At 40.1% G+C, this 17043-nt stretch overlaps 1 long non-coding RNA gene across 1 annotated transcript; it reads left to right on the forward strand.

The window, feature by feature from the left end:
* The first annotated feature begins 358 nt into the window (after positions 1-358).
* LOC310745073 lies at positions 359-7587 on the forward strand. Its single transcript, XR_014539896.1, has 2 exons — positions 359-651; positions 6766-7587. It is a non-coding gene; the product is annotated as an uncharacterized lncRNA (long non-coding RNA).
* Positions 7588-17043: the final 9456 nt, after the last annotated feature.

Consider the following 17043-nt stretch of genomic DNA (forward strand, 5'->3'; position numbering starts at 1 on the left):
TTTAAGCTTTCAACGCAAAAGAATTTGACAGAAGAAATATGGTTGCCTTCTTTTATTCACTACATGTTTAATATCACCTAAATAATTGTCTCAGATGTCCAGATTGTGCTTCTTCCAGTCATTTGATGTCTTGGAGTTTTGAATTTAAATATGGAGCTGTAATCTAGGGTGTCCTTTATGAACTCAGCTTTAATGCAATTCATCTCCCATATAGTGACTCCACGTGCAAAGAGGTGAATTGTCTGTATGTCTTTGGCAAGGAGCATAATAGAAATCCAATTTCCTTCTTCCTGCTGTGTTAAAATGATGTGCTCAGAATTACTGTGGTTTGGGGGAGAGCTAATAGGAAACTGGTGAGCTTGGCAGGTCTTATGCTTGATTGTGACATCGGATGTGTAACAAAGACTTAGAATTCTTCGCAGTAACTAATGAATACAAGTTGATGGATACGCAGCATGAAGTTTCTGCGGAGCATGGCTTACACCCTGGGAAGATAAGGAAAACTTTCTCTGGTGTTGCTGTGTCACTCCATGCAGCTACAGAGGCCAAGCCCCAAGAGTCACCAGCACAATTCTAGCAGTGACTATACTTCCTGCCCTCAAATATCAGGCTACAAGTTCAGGTTCACGTCAACAAAATCAAACCTACCAGGTTCGCATAGGTCATATGCTCTTTGTTATTTGTCTCTGTTGCTCCTCATGATTGGTTGTTGTTTTTTAAGGCCTTTAAAACAATTCCACGCAAGACAATAGAATCATTCATAATACCAATATACCATATTTTTCTGAGTGTAAGACGACCCCTATTTTTTGAGCCCAAAATTAAGAAATAATTAATCGCAACATTCCATGTATAAGACGACCCCCAATTTTAAACTTAAAAAACTGGGGAAAATATATATGTCGTCTTATACACAGAAAAATACAGTACTTATTGGTTAGCAGAGTGGTTTTCGCCTCATTGTAAAGTGCCCTAAGCATGTAAGGATATAGCAACTAACAAATGTGGTTAAATAAATAAGAGAGACTTCATTTTCATTTCTTTACCCTAATAGCTGTTTAATGGGTAAGGCCCACAATGCAATGCTGTCATTATCCAAACTGAGTAAATAGCCTTAAGAAGTCTGATGAGGAGAATTATCACTGTAAATTCTAGACATGGGATCTGGTGATTATTATTATTTTGCCATTTATTTGTACAGTGTTTAAAATAAATTATGTGCTACAAGGATAATTAAAAAAAATCAAGTCTCAACCCAGAAGTTTGAGACTTGGTTTGAGACTCCGGGAGCATGGTGTGGCCAAAATCTCATGGAGGGAGAACCATAGGCTTTCCATACATACCGGTAACGGTAATGATTCAAGTATTTCATTGATCTAAAAGCAACTCCTCAATGTCTAGATCTAAAAGAGCAAATTGAAGGCTCATTATCTGGGGACTCAGATGAGGTCTCAGGCACTGATATGTCTAAAGTCAATGCTCACCTGCAAAAAGGTGTGACAGTGGCAGCGGTTATGGGGGCCAATAGATAATTGGATGCCTACATTGACAGAATTCACCAAGCCTTAAAGGCATCTGGACCACCACATTGGCACCATTTGAACAGAACTTTGAAGACCTCATCAATCGGCTAAAAGACATTTCTCAGACTGCAAACCAAGTGCTGAATCTTGCCACTACTAATCATGGGTAGCTCATTCTACCTTAAAATGCTTACTGTGGGCTGTTTCTTAATGTTTGGTTCGATTTCTACATACAAATTCATCACAGAGAACTTCCCGAGAAAACCATAAGAAGAATTGTCACAACAATGATGCTATGTATCTTTGGAACAGTTGGCCTTATTACGCTCTGACAAACCTTCTAACAACTACTTATCCATTTTTGTTAAGATGTTATCTCTTAATATCTAGCCATTTGATTTTTGTGTTTCCCTGAAAGGTTTCTTGAGAACATTAAATCAATAAATGTCAACATCTCACACAAAATGAAGATGATTTATGTTGCTACTCAGTCTAAAAAGATAATTGCATGAAAATCTGATGGGCACAAAACCATGTCTCAAGGTAACTAGATCAGTCAGCAATAGCACTGCATTCAGTTCAAAGGGTAAACAAAAAGCCAAAGGCACATATTTTATAGCCGGTCCTTGGTAAGAAATTGCTTTTTATATATGATTCATTTTTGCAGTTAATATGATCCTAAAGCTACTCATAGTAATTTTTCATAAAGAAGAACTGCTCTCTGCAGCATCACTGGATTGGAAAGGTACATTTAATTTCGTAAATAGCTTTCTATATCTTTTCTTTACAAAAAATGAACTTTTACAACTCCAGATCATTTCAATAAATTGCGTCTTCGAAGCAAGAGCTTTCAACAGTTTAGAAGTAATTGCCAGAGCTCTTTGAACTGGTACCCAGATGTTTAGCTATCTATACTGTTCATTAACGTCGTATCTTAAGAACCATTTAAGAAGCAAAGGAAATGGCTTAACTAATGTCTATTAGAATATGGCACAAACAGGAAGCATTAGTCTGGAGGAAGCCGTGACAGATTTAAATGGTCTTGGAATTACAGATAAAATAGGAGAAAGTGCTCATTAAAGGCATGGGCACCATCATGGAGGTCGTCTTTCAAAGCCAAATGGTCGTTTTGCATTTTACACAGAGTATTTTATGCAGCATGGGCGTAGCCAGGAATTTTGTTGGGGGAGGCAGAACCTCAGTAAGTTATGCATTTTTATTGTTTTTTATTGATTTAGGGGGGCAGCTGCCCCTCCCTGACTCCATTGGCTATGCCGATGATATGCAGGCTCACTGCAGAGCATATATACTCAACAAGTTGTAGCAATCATGACTCCCTCCAGGAGTTGTGGAGAGTCACGGTGCTTATTTTGCATCCTTTCCCTTCGTAGCTCAGCGTGTAATGTGTGGATTAGCCCTAAATGATTTGAGGCCAAACATGATTTCATTCATATTTTTTAGCCCTGGTGTGTATGATGATGATGATGATGAAGGAGCAAGCCAGACAGGCACCATTTGGGGGCTTCATTTATTTATTTCATATATTTATACACCAGTTAATGCCAGAAAGGTCTCTAAGTGGCCCACAAAAATATAACAAAGGATTTGTGCTGTTTTCTGTTTTATTGAATTTGTAGGGAGCCAATTTTAACGCATTTTTAATTAAAATTCTTAAAAAGGAAGACAAAGAAAGGATGAAACTTTAAAAAGGACAAAACTAGATGATGGGGTGCATATGAATGGGGGGAACTGAGTTGCTCTGGGGATGGGAAAATTATTTGACCTGCCTTCTGTGAAATCTAGATTCTAGTAAATATTTCAAAAATTTACATATATGCATATAAATTGGCAAGGATGCTTGGGTCTATTGGGCTGGACTTCTATTTTTTAAGTACCCAGCCACACCTTGAAAGGTGTATCTAGGGGTTGGCCAGGTTGATCCCAGCCTAAGGCACAGGACCAGGGGAGCTCACAAATCATGCCTCTCCACTCTGGCTAGGAGCCCACTCGGGGGCTGGCATGCACACCATGCCATTCCGCTGCTGCTCTCAGATTAAGAACACAGGTGAGGTTCTCTGGGTGCCTCAGCAGAGGAATATGGTCACTGGCATGGGCCGTCACACCAGCTCAGTGGGACCCCCTCCCGAGTCCACCAGTGACACTATTATAAGTGTGAGTGAAGTGCCCACAGTGCAAGGGATGGGGCAAGGCACAGATACAGCTCTTTGCCAAGGGCGCAAGAGAGGCTAGGTATGCCTCCACCCCTGACTTGAGATAAAACAAAGGATGACGTGAACCATGCTTTGAAGAAGTTGTGGTGGCTTTGACTCTCCTAGTAAAGATTTGGATAGCTGCTCTATTTCGGGAGAAGAAAGAATTTCCTCCTAGGTCAGATGGCTGGCATTTTTCATGTTGCCCCCAGAGAACATGGCAAGACTCCCTGGACAAAGCTTATTCCTTTCCCCCAGGCAGCTCTGGCAATGGGCACCAGGCTGATTCCTGTTCCCTGCTTTTGGCTTGCTGTCTCTTTTGGATTACAGCAACTGTCCTTTTCAGGGAGTCTGGCACAGAGAATCCTGCCTCAATGCGGTGGGCAGGTGATCCTTAACACCCCTACAGACCTACAATTCTTTAATTCTCCTTTTGTTTATAAGGCTCTATGCCACTGAAGAACTGCGCAGTAGATCAGCATGGGTTTTTCTGCCTGTTTACATTTTTAACTGATTCTGTCCTTTTTGTAAGTGGCCCTGGAAATATGGTTGAAGGGTAGTATAAAATACTTAATCACAATTGTGAATTCAGGGATGATTCCTACAATTCTTTTCGGATTCAGATGCAAATGTATCTGCTATCTCAGCACAAGTATCTCACACCAGTTGTGTGTATGTGTATTTGAATCACCAAAATACAAGGGGGAGGCCAAGACTTTGCCAACTGCCCCTTTTTTTGCTGAAAGAAATGCTTATTTAAATAGGTAGGTGCGGTGGCAGATGTCAACATTTTGACTTGGTAGGGCTGCAATTTTTAACCTTCTTAAAACTTGTACATGGAATTCAGATGGTAAAACAATAAAATGCAATATGAGAAATAAAAGAAGCAATAGGAATACAATTAAAAAAATCATACTACATCAAGCATAGCACATTACAATTGCTACAAGAAGCAGAAAAATAATTAAGCGGTCCACTAAGTATCCTCAGCAATTTTCAAGAGGTCAGGACGAGAGCAGGGAGTTTGGGAACTACTGACCTAAAGCAATGTTCTTGGTGTGAGAAAGCATCAGTTTACCCCATTCTAGGGGATCATTTCCCTCTTCCTCAGCGTGTCATCTTCTTCCCAGAGACCTTCATTCTCCATGATAGGAGAGGAATGTTCACCCTGAGAAAGGGAAACCACTATCACAACCTCCTTGAAGGCCTCACCCACCGACCTCTCTCATTCCCTCAGGTTCTCTAGGTCAACTACTTTGTCCTAAATCAGTGGTGTCCAAACTTTTTTTCAAAGAGGGCCAGATCTGATGAAGTGAAGGGGCGTGGGGGCTGACCAAAGGGCTGACCAAAGTTGTTGAACTTTTTTAGGATTGAAATTCATTGCACCAAGCCCACACCCATGACTTCTGTCCAGCAGGCAGATAATCATTGCACTCTGAGTAATATGGTGGAAAATCCCATGCAGCTACTACCTTCTTACCTTCAGAGTTGTTAGTGTTACATGCTGTGCTTATTCAAGTTGCTATTATTATTTATTGAGCTTGTTTGTGTGCATTCAAAAGCCCTGCTGTTCTATATGTGATAGTATTGATGGATGCTTTAAACGCTGATGGATTTGAAGAAAACATAATGGGCTAATGTGCCTGGAATTTCATCACCCATTCTACAATTAATAACTTATAATGCCAATGCATTACGATAGTTATTAATAGGTCACATTTTTCATATAGAGCAACTAGAATTAACCACCCTTCATTCGGACATGAAGGGAACATATGTTACGCTATTTCTTGTACTTCTATTATAAGTTTGATACATATGTCTTAATGGAAAGCACAGGCTCATCTGGTATCTCTGGAAGAGTTATCTAAATTATTGCGATCAAATGGAAATTAAAAGCATCGGTAATGTGCTGCCTCTTACAGAATTCTTCTGCAGCAAAGTGGAAATTATTCTCATCTTGTTAGACTTTCCTAGCAAAGTGGCCTAGAAGGATAGAACTTGCTAACCAGAGCTATTATCCTAAAAGCACATGTGAGTTTCTAAACGCTGCTGGCTCCAATAGAAGATATATACTTAAAATCTAGGGGCTCATATACTTTTTGTATCAGAAGCAAAATGGGGGTTATACCTCTATTACAATATACAAATTAATCAGACATAGTAGTGTTGAAAGTTATTAAATCTAATATCAGGAGAGCACACCTATTAGGTAAAGAGGTAACTACATTCAGCACCATAACTACCCCCAGCAAAACAGACTTTCCTAACATTGTTAGAACCCTCACATAAATATAGGATATGACATGTATCCACAAAGGAACCCCTGAACAGAGATGGGGAAGAAATTTGTTTGCTCGGAAATTTAAAGTGAAAGATGAACGACCCAGTTCATCAGTCCCAGACTGATTTCAGAATATAGCTATTAATTTTGCAATTCAATTTTGATTCAAAAAAAAGTAGACAAAAATGTGCTTCTTACAACAAATATATAAGAATATATATTTTAGGGGAAGTAGATGTGTAAGATGCATATAATGTAAATGTAGAGGGTTTTTCAGTTGTTGTTTTAAAGCCTGCAAGAAACAGTTTTGCAGGCACTCGGTCCTAGGTCTGCTCCATCCTAACACAGAATGAAAATTGGCTGATCCATCCACTGTGATTCCAGAAGCATGGTACCCATCTAGGTGTTGCCAAATGTGCATACAACTCGAAATACCGTATTTTCTCGAATGTAAATTTTGGCCAAATTACGTCACAAAAATTAGGATGTGCATTAGATTTGATGGTGCATTTACATTCGCCAGCAAAGACTTTTTTGGTTTCAAGGTTTTCAAAACTGAGGTGTGCATTAGAATCTATGGTGCATTAGATCTGTGTAAATACAGTATCTTGTTTGTATCTTTAAGTTGCTTAATTGTGTGTTGCTGTCATCTAAATTGTCCTGGGAACAGGATTGAAGGGTAGTAATAAATATGATAGAGATTTTTAGCTAGATAAATTAATCAACATTCCACTGGCCTCCTTTGCAGGTGCCACAGAACACAGCCTTCCCCAACATGGTGCCCTTCATATGTTGTTGGACTACAACATCCCAGGCAGCATGGCCAGTGGTCTGGAATGATGGCAACTTGCTTATTGGACCAGTCAATGCTCTTTAGTGGGTAAAGTGATAAGGCAGTTAGGCATGGGATGAATACCAAGGCTATCAATGAGGTTGACAGCCTGCAAACACCTATTCCTGCTTGGAGATTTCAATTCCAGAGTTGGGGATGATCATCACACATGGGACAATTGCATATACCACTTTGGTACTGGCAGCATGAATGAAAACTGCATATGCTACTTGAGCTGTGCTCGCATCACAGCCTCTGCATCAGAAACACGTTTTTCTCTACCAAGGCAAAACAGTGAGTGTCCTGGAGATATCTAAGGTCAGGTCACTGACACCACCTGGAGCTGATTGTCACTAGGTTTATGTCACACATAGCTGCCACAGTGCCAACTGCGACACAGATCACTCCCTGTGGATGAGCAACATCCTTCTCTGTCCAAAGAGGAATCATAGCACTAAGCAGAAAGTGCAGCCACAAATCAGCAGTGCCAGAACAGCCGTACCTGAAGTTGATGAATACTTCTCCAATTCTGCCGAACAAGCTTTGGGTCTATTGCCATAATGGCAATAGAAGTCTCTTTAATGTTTATTTTAGGGTTGCCATTTGTCCGGAATTTCCTAGACGTGTCCAGGATTTAACTAGCAAAAATAGCGTCTGGGGGAATTTTGGAAAATCAGCAAAATGTCCTGGATATTGAGGTTGATTGCCTAAAATCTCGAATAAAATTTCTCGTTATTACATATTTTACATGGGTGTTTATTTGTATATATTTTAAAATTTTATATATGGATGTTTTATGATGGCCTCAATAACTCTTGAGTTCCCAAAGAAAGCTCAACAACTTTTGTGTCCTGAATTCTGCTTCTAGAAATATGGCAACACTAGTTGATTTACATCCTGCAACTTCACCATAAATTTGTGTTCCCAGCTAACAGGATAGTAAGAAATAGAAAAGTTAATAACAGGAGAATTTTGGAGAGCAGGTTAAATCCAGTACTTAGTTGGCACCAAGTCATAAGTAATGAATAGAATGCCCTGAAAGCATTGTCCTATCAATTTCTATAAACCCACTTTTGTATCGCAAATACGATGCAGGCATATACATGTCTACTCAGAAGTATGTCTCGTTTTCTTCAATGGTGCTTACTCCCAGGTAAGTATGCAATACGATTGCAATGTGAGAATACACCATATAAAGGAACAGATGCAGCTCTTATTCACAGTCGGAATAAAAGGACTGCTCAAGCCATATTTGAAGTTCAAAGCCTTCCATGTGTTTGTCTACATCTTTCCCAGAGATGGTTGCTATGCTGCTGACAAAAGACTGAAAGTCTTGCAGAATACATACTCATTCAGCTGCACAAAAGATCCGTGGGGGAAAAACAAGATATAAACTTGTAAGTACTTGAGCTCACAATAGGCCTCTAAATGCTTCAAAGCTGGCTGCAGCATTGGATTTTGAAACACAGCACAGAGTAAACGTGAAAATTAACTTTAATGGTCATAACAACATTGATTTTCCTATTGTTGTTGATTTCAGGGGATAGAAATGATTTTCTGCCTAAGAAAGTTCTTTAAAAAGTAAGCATAAGGAGTCCATTTTACAATGTTGGTTATTGTTGTGTTTTTGTTGCTTTTTTAAAAAAAGCAAATTATCTGTTCAGGCTGTTGCTGTGTTCAAAAACAAACAATGACTCTTTTGTATAATGAAATATATTGGCGGGAGAGTGGACACGATATCATTACACTATATTACATGTCATTAAGAGGCAAGTGGGATTTAAGCGACTTGTGCTTGCTTATCCAAAATAGTTTCAGACAACTGCACAATGAGGTTTGAGGCTTGTACGTAAAGCAAATATTTGATCCAAAATTGAATGAGAGCCCTGGGCTTGTGGAGAGCTCTTAAAAAGAAAAAAAGAGAAAAACCCAGCCCCGCCAAGCTGAAAGAAAAACAGTTTTGAGCTGCCAAACACTGATTCCTTTCCATCCCACTGTCTGGCAATTGCAGAATTGTGTCTAGAAGCTTTCTGATGTCACCTCATCTTTCCATAGACTATATGGACATATAGTCTGACAGTTTGACAGTTTCAGATTTTCCACTCCACTCTACTCTTTAGTGCCACTAATAGGGTGCAAATATTGGTAAGTACTTGGCACATACCTAGAAAAGTGGCAATTGACTTTGCAAGATTCTTCATGAAGATGCTGAATTATACCTAGGAAAGCCCCCATGAAGTCTATTTCTGTGTTCTCCTCATCACAACACACACACCTTCAGATCTCTTATTCTGAGTGCTAGAAGAAAATATATGTAATTTTTGAAACAAAAACAAATGTCATATCCAAAATAAAAATACAGTAATCTCGCAACTTAAACACATTTATTGACTTGTGCCCATTCAGCTGTATGTGGGTAGCAATGAAAAAAATAAAATTAAAAAGAGGTGGAAAGGGGGCAGGCTTCCAGGAAATATGACTTTGGCAATTCTACCCACCAGTGAACCCAACGTGTTTTGACTAAATACAATTTTAGCTTTAGGCATGATCCGTGGAATGTAATCCCTGCATAAGTTGTGGGCTTTCTGTAGTACAAACCTAGCACCTGCCTCTTCTGTTGGAAGCATTAAATCACTTATTATTTTCCATCTTCAAGGGGTTACCAAAGAAAAAGTATAAAATGCCTTGCAGGCAAGTCTACAGTGAAGGAAAAGAGGAACAACAAGGAACAAATTACCAAGTGAAGAGAGTTGTGAATTCCCAGGTCTTACATATTGGGGGTGGGGTTCATGATATACTTTATTATTTGGGTAGCTTATAAAGCTAAACCAGTTCCTGACAAATCAGTTTCATGTTGCTCTCAAAGCATTTGGAATGCTAGAGTCAGCTACTCAACTCACACCAAGTACCAGAGCTTCCATCTGCAATCAAGGCAGCATTTGTTTGTTTTTTCCAAATATTTGGATATGATTGTTAATACAGGCAAATGCCAACAGAACAGCTTATTAATTAACTAAATAAATATGACACAGATGTGAATGATTCGATTACCTTTAAACCTGGCATCACCATAAAGCTCTGTTAAAGTTGAACACATCATTAACCCAAATGGCCTAAGAAAATGTTCCATTTAGAAAGTCTTCCACCGAAGAAACCCCAAATCACTTTATCCTAAAGCTAAGACTTGAACTACAGCTTTTTAGTGAGTGCAGTTTTAGAAAAACACAAGTCTCCCATTCAGGCACTGACCAGCCTTAGGACTGACCATCTTCAACAAGGTGGCTACATTCTGTTCCTTCAAACCCTACTCTATGCACATACAGCAAGCTTTATACCTTCGGTCATAGCAGGTAGACAGCAATGGACCTGAATTATTGGGCACATGACAGAGAAAGCAGGGCCAGCATGTGCAACCCCATGGTCACCCATACACAATTGCAGCCATGTTGACCACCCAAACTAGGGCAAATCTTGAAATGGCACCCAAAACCTGAACACCCCATCCCTTCCCATAAAGCTTTGAAAAATATGGATGAACACAGCCTTCTAGAAGTGATGACAATCCAGTAAAATTTAGTGCTAGTGTGCTTCTCCACAGTCTTCTCTAGTAGTGCCCAACATTTCACTGAAAATGCCTTTAATCTGGAACCTTTCTGTGACTGCTCTTTTCACACAGAATGATCCTGGCAGCCACTAATCTGCCTGAGAGTGTGAACAGCTTTTCACAGACTGAAAACAACGTCCTGGAATTTCTCCGCAGTGCCTTTCTGCCAAGAATATTACTCTTTTTGCAGCTAGCTTTTCCACCTCCTCCCTTCCCAGCTCAAGTAAGACCCCGGGTCAGCCAGAACCATACAATGTAAGACTGTTTTGCCACTAACAATGTTGGCAGTTCCATCTTAGGAAGTGAAACTGTGAAGTCTTCCGTTTTACCAGGGTCGGAGTTCAACTTTGTTTGAACAGCACAGACTTTGGGACCTTGGGAAATGTTGCCGTATGCTGGCCTCTCGAGGAATCTCTAACTTGAGATTAAGTTAAAATTTACATTGGAAGACCTCACAACACACATCCTTGTCGTATCTGGACAAGTCAAATAACCTGAAGCATGTTAATCAGGATGTTAAGACGAGTTTTAGCACAAAGCCCTCTGGCAAGAACACTGAACAAATAATACTTTAGAGAGAGGAAGCCACTTCTCCACCTTTCAGTCTCGTATCAAATGTTGAACTGTTACCGGGAACAATAACATCACACGGGAGATCATAGCTAAGCAATCAAAGCCAGGCTAAAGCACAGGGCACTGTGGTCCTGCCCAAAGACCTGATAGGGCAGAACCTAAGCTGCTTTTTTGAACAAGCTCTCCTGCTTGTGAAGCAAAGCACAGTGACACTGACCTTCATAGGAGAGATTTGAGATGGGAACGGCAGCACTTACTTATCAAAGGGGACTATCTCACCTGACCATGATAGTTTTCCAAAAAGTATTTTACTACTATTATGGGGTGTTTTTGTTTGTTTGTTTTTGTTGGGGGGTTAGGCTGAATGCTTGGGCCCCCTTCTGATTCTTGGAATAGCCAGGCTAGCTTCCTGGAGAGGTGACAGCCTGGGCGCTGGGCCAATAAGAGGGACAAAGGAAGGGGTACTGTGCAAGATGGCAAATAGGTGGGTCTCCCTCCCTCAGCTTTCAGGTATTTAGTTAGACAGAACCAGAGCAGAGGGCACAGAGTGAAGTGCCACAGAGTGAAGAATTAAAGTTATTAACTTTAATTTTAATTTATATGAATTAATTTAGGGATGCATTTTAATTGATTGATTGTATTAGTAATATGATGTTAGCTGCTCTGAGCCCGGCTTTTTTTTATTTATTTATTTATTTATTTATTATTATTATTATTATTATTATTATTATTATTATTATTATTATTCTGCGATGTGAGTGAGAAGGAAAGCAGCAAGCTGAGAACCAAGAGAGAGAGAACAACGTTTGATTTCTGTTTGAATCCAAGGCTACGGTTGTGGGCGAAAGCAAGGCTCTCTTGGAGTATTAATGCTGTGAACCCCTCCATCATAGGCTCAGATTGTACATATGTGTGAATAAACCATATATCTCAAAGATGACACTGTACCTCATTTCAAAAGGAAACACAAACCCTGGAACCCCTGGATTCTTTCACTGCTCAGAGATTGGGGTGGCAAGCAACAACACATTAGTTCATCAGAATTTAAATAATCAGGTACATAGCCACATCCATCTAAGGGTCAGTTTATACACAGTTTCATTGCTTGGTAGCTGCAGCATCAACTGATGAGCAGCAATTGTTAAAAAAGGTCATCACAAAAAGCTTCCCTATCCATCAGTGCCATTCTGAATACAGTACTTTTCAGTGGAGACAGTTCACACTTTCAGCCAAGATCATCAAGTGATAACATATGTGATGGCAATGTCAGCTGAAAATCTCAGCTGCCAAAATGATCATCACTTTTACCGGTAGTATTGAGAGCAGACAGTATATTATTATTATTATTATTATTATTATTATTATTATTATTATTCACAAAAGGTCCCATGACAAATAGAAATATATAGCAATGACTAATAATTTATCAAGATCAGGGTAACAACAGTTCTCTATGGACAAACCATCACAGTATATCAGTCATATGATAACATTAATTTGGAAAATCTACTCGCCGATATGATATAACTTGGTCCATTTTAATTTTTAATCAGAATAGAAAGGATTGTGTGGAACTGGCACCCTGAGGAGCATTTGAATACTATCTGATCGATGAGCATATGTAATATGCAATTCTATGCATACTCAGGGAAAAGTAATTTCTGCAAGCATTTGCAGAGGAGTGGCCATGTTTGTCTGAGTCCCATGGGACATTAAAGACCAACAGCAAAGAAAACAAAACAAAAAACATTTTTAGTATTCTCTGTAGTTCCATGGAAAGCTAAATAAAAATCTCTTAGAATCTACATGTCCCTTTTCATGCATTCATCATTCTGTCACAAATGCACAAAATTACATTGTGATGAATTTAGAAACCAGCAACTGTGACCCCATTTTGTTTTCAGGGAATTCTTTTAAAATTTATCACTAGGAAGAAAATGTCTAGCCTTGAACACCATGAAAAGGTGTTGTCAGATGTTGTTCTCTACCCAGAAAAATACACAAAGGCTAGTTGTTCTCTGCCTGATTCTAACTACTTGTCCTTGCCATCAAGTATTTCACTCTATTCAATTTTCGCCACCCTGCTTCTCTCAGCCGTGTTTCAGGATGTGAATAAACATGTAGAATGCCTCAAATACCTCATTCATCTCCTCTCTCAGATATCCTTCTGCTTCTCTGAGGAGGCTGTCTTATGCCTTTCCATAAATTTGCTCACCATTTTATCCTGTTGATTTCACATATGTGTCAGGTTATGCCGACAGATTGCCACATTTTCCTTTCCCTTTGTTTCTTCTCAGTTTTCTTCCTGTCACTTACCCTGCCTTGTCATGTAATTTCATCCCTAGTAAGTACATCTGCACTTAGTTTGTAGAATCAGGACTTATTCACAGAAGCATTCAGTGTACAGTGGTGCTGCTGTTCAGCACACGAAGAGTTGAGTGGATACGTACTCTGGTATGTAAAGTAAAGGGACCCCTGACCATTAGGTCCAGTCGTGGCCGACTCTGGGGTTGCGGCGCTCATCTCACTCTATTGGCCGAGGGAGCCGGCGTACAGCTTCTGGGTCATGTGGCCAGCATGAATAAGCCGCTTCTGGTGAACCAGAGCAGTGCACGGAAACACGGTTTACCTTCCTGCCCGAGCGGTACCTATTTGTCTTGCGCTTTGATGTGCTTTCGAACTGCTAGGTTGGCAGGAGCAGGGACTGAGCAACAGGAGCTCACCCCGTTGCAGGGATTTGAATAGTCAACCTTCTGATTGGCAAGTCCTAGGCTCTGTGGTTTAACCCACAGCGCCACCCGCGTCCCTACTCTGGTATGTACAATAACCAAAATTCTGCCATATTGCAGTCTGGTGGAAATGTAGATGACCAATGAAATGCCAGCCATACGTCATCTATAGGTGAGCTGATTTGGCCATGAGACATGACAGCAGACACCCAATCAACAGTGCAGTCTATGATATACATCCAGGGTCATGTGTTATCTGCCCTTGCTATCTTTGCTACAGTGGAACCCGTGAAATTCCAGCATAATAAATTATGGCACAATACAAGGGATTCCCATCATCATCACTGCCACAGCCATCCATCAATAATACAGACATAAAAATGACAAAGACTGGTCATATCAAGACCTGTCATTTCAAGACTAACATATCTACAAAGCAAAGCCCATAAATGCCTGCCACAAATTCACCAAGAGCAGAAGTTGTAATGTGACTCAACTTGGAAACAAGCCTGCTTAGAGCTATTGTCTATTACGTATCTCATTTATGTGGAAAGCAATTGCAATTGGTCATGGGCATTGAACACGACTCAACAAATCATACAGTTGAAGCATACAGATTAAGATATGATAGCCGTCTTCAAATATCTAAAGGGTTGTCACATGGAGGATAATAATTTTATTATTTACATGCTATTGCCCCAGCCACTCTGGGCAGCTCCCAACAAAATATTAAAAACACAATAAAACAACAACCTTTAAAAATGTCCCCGAACAGGGCTGCCTTCAGATGTCTTCTGAAAGTCAAATAGTTGTTTATCTGTTTGACATCTGATGGGAGGACGTTCCACATGGTGGGTCTCCATTACCAAGAAGGCAAGCTTGTTTTCTCCTGCTCTGGAGGCTAGGACCCAAACCAATGGCTTCAAGATCCAAGAAAGGAGATTCTGGCTAAACATCAGGAAGAATTTTCTGACAGCAAGAGCTGTTTGACAGTGGAACAGAGTCTCTGGGAAGGTGGTTGTGGTGTTTGTACGGAGCCCCCGGTCGTTTCATGGACTATTGACCCATATACCACTAATCCGCTGCCACCAACCAGATTTTCCCCGTAAAAATCTTAGTCTCAGTCGGGTTCTCAAGTTAACAACAGAGATTGTAGTTTATTGCAAACACAAATAAACTTTAAATGCATTTGAAACGCTGTTACCCTTCTACCCTCCTAGTCTTATTTTATCCTGTCTCTAACTCTTCTACTTCCCCTCACACAAGAACCAACTGCACTAACTGTCTCTCTATTGCCATCTGTCTTCCAACTGTTTTCCCAACTGCTTTTTCCCAGCAGTCTAAACCTCTGGCTGAGCCTTTAAAAAACAGGTAGGCTCCGCCTCTGGCTTTTCTATTGGTCTACCTATTAACCCTTTCTCTCCCCCTTTACAGACATTTCCAAAAGAACTGGCAAACACCACATCGGTGAACTCTTTTTCATTGAAAGTTTTTAAGCTGAGGTTGGATGGCCACCTGTCAGAGATGATTTAGTTGAGATTCATGCATTACCGGGTGTCAAACTGGATGACCCTTGGGGTCCCAGCTCTACAGTTCTATGATTCTGTGATCTTGTCTAGTCTTCCTGCAAGTGTAAAAGAGACCACAACTAATGAGCAGTATGTGACATATGAGTTCTACTGTTGCTCCAAAGAAGAACTTACATATTTGAATCCTCATTAGGAAAATCCATATTCAGTATTTATACATCGTGAAGAAAACAGCATATGACAGCACTCATTTGTCTAAGCCACTACTTTTCTGAACTTTGGGGTTGCTGCCTTTACACCAGCCATTTAAATAAGTGCAGTTGTACCATGGTGTATTTTAGAGCACGCATCAATATTTTAAATATGGATAGATCGATACTGCTGTGGAAAGTGATGGAAAGCAAAGGAGTGTGTGTAACAAAGAGCAAAAAAGAAATGCTCAAAACAAAACAAAAAATCAAGAATTGATTATTTAAATTGCTTGTCAGCCTTCCAAACTATTTGGCAGATATCATGTTATCAATACAACACTTTCTGTGCAAGCTGCAGTAGAATATCTCATTGCTGGAACAAAGATAGGAGACAAATATGGCATTCAGCCTAGCCACAACATTATTGAGGATTGGTGAAATGGAATCTCTAAGGAAATGGAAAAAACTAAACCATATGTCAACATAAGACTAGTATAGAACCTACCTTCCTGCTCTGGGAAAGGATGGTAGCCCCAAGATCCACACTTCATTCTCAGACAATTGCAGACACACTCAGACATGACAGTGGAGGTAGATTCACAGCTCCATATCTTTTAAGGCATCACCTAAAACCAGTGATGAGGAGACCTGCCTCTACCAAGCAGTCTTGCCTGAGGGAAGAAAAATGGAAGAGAATCCCTGAAGTAACCCACCAAGGAACTCAACGTCCATCCTAAGTAGTTTAGCTTCCTGGTCCAGATGAATATCCTTTTGGACCCACATTGCAAATCAAGTCAAAGCCAGACATCTGAACTAAATCACTCTAAGGCTCAATATCAAAAATTCAGGATGGAAGCCCTAATGTCTGTGTAAACATAACAGCAACTCCTTCCAAAGTACACCTGCTGTACCCTCATGTTTCCACTGAGGACAACAACCAAATATTTGTGTTGTTCTTGCATGCATACATACTCAAAAGAAGAGCTCACCAATAATGGTGTTGTCCCCGAACCAGCCCAAAAGAGCAAAAGGTGTGTTTTTTTTAAGGCAACAAAACCCCACTATCAATAAAACAAGCAAAGCACAGAACAACCAAGAGACTCAATGGCAATCCAATTGTAAATAGTAGATTTCTACCTTCTTATCCCTTGGGTGTGTGGGTGTGCTTTCTTTGTTTTTTAGAAGAATCCTTTCCAACAGCAGTTGCAGAAGAAGAAGAAGCTATCCTAAAAGAAAGGGGACCGAACAAACCATCACATGAATGCATGCGCAATTGCACACATATTGCTATGCCGATAGCAGTCAAAGTGAAATTGGAGCAGCCTCCATACTGTGCCGGACATGGAAGGGAATTTCAACACTTTCTTTGCCTGCAGCCACCTTGATAAAAATCTCCTCCTCAAAGCTACTTTTCTTGTTTTTTCTTTTTTGCGTTTTAGAACAAGCTCCCATTGGTGTCAATGGAGTTTCCCTTGATATATTCAAAGAGCATATTCAGAGGAATTTTTTTTCAGGACTTTGGCAGGGAGAGGAGGAGTTAAATTCTCCCTCCCAGCTTGGCATGGTCC

The sequence above is a fragment of the Podarcis filfolensis genome, assembly GCF_964270895.1.
Source record: "Podarcis filfolensis genome assembly, chromosome: 11".
In the NCBI taxonomy this organism is placed as follows: Eukaryota; Metazoa; Chordata; class Lepidosauria; order Squamata; family Lacertidae; genus Podarcis; species Podarcis filfolensis.